Here is a 290-nt window from a genome sequence, read left to right on the forward strand (position 1 = left end):
TATATATAATTTTTTTTTTTTTTCATAGAATCAAGCTAAGCAAAAAATATGCAATTTGGTGCAGATGCTGGTATTTAAATGGCCAAAAAGTTATATGAAAGTCTGATATCATGTAATATAAATCTTTTTTTCATAATATAATATAATATAAATCAGTTGTTCACTGATGAGCTGCGCAAAAAATCACGCAAATATGAACGTGGTTTTGTGCAGCTCTTCACTGAACAACGGCTCTGTGTAGTTAATGCTGCTCAATGTGAAAGCACGCACGTGATGGAGATTTACCGCTG

The 290-nt window shown here is 32.4% G+C and overlaps 1 protein-coding gene across 1 annotated transcript in view; it reads left to right on the top strand.

Moving 5' to 3' along the window:
* LOC107703872 (splicing factor 3B subunit 2-like) overlaps positions 1 to 290 on the top strand; it is a 21,169-nt gene that overhangs the window by 14,745 nt on the left and 6,134 nt on the right. The window lies entirely within an intron of this gene.

This window comes from Sinocyclocheilus anshuiensis, unplaced genomic scaffold (genome assembly GCF_001515605.1).
Source record: "Sinocyclocheilus anshuiensis isolate Anshui unplaced genomic scaffold, SAMN03320099.WGS_v1.1 scaffold1505, whole genome shotgun sequence".
NCBI classification, from domain to species: domain Eukaryota; kingdom Metazoa; phylum Chordata; class Actinopteri; order Cypriniformes; family Cyprinidae; genus Sinocyclocheilus; species Sinocyclocheilus anshuiensis.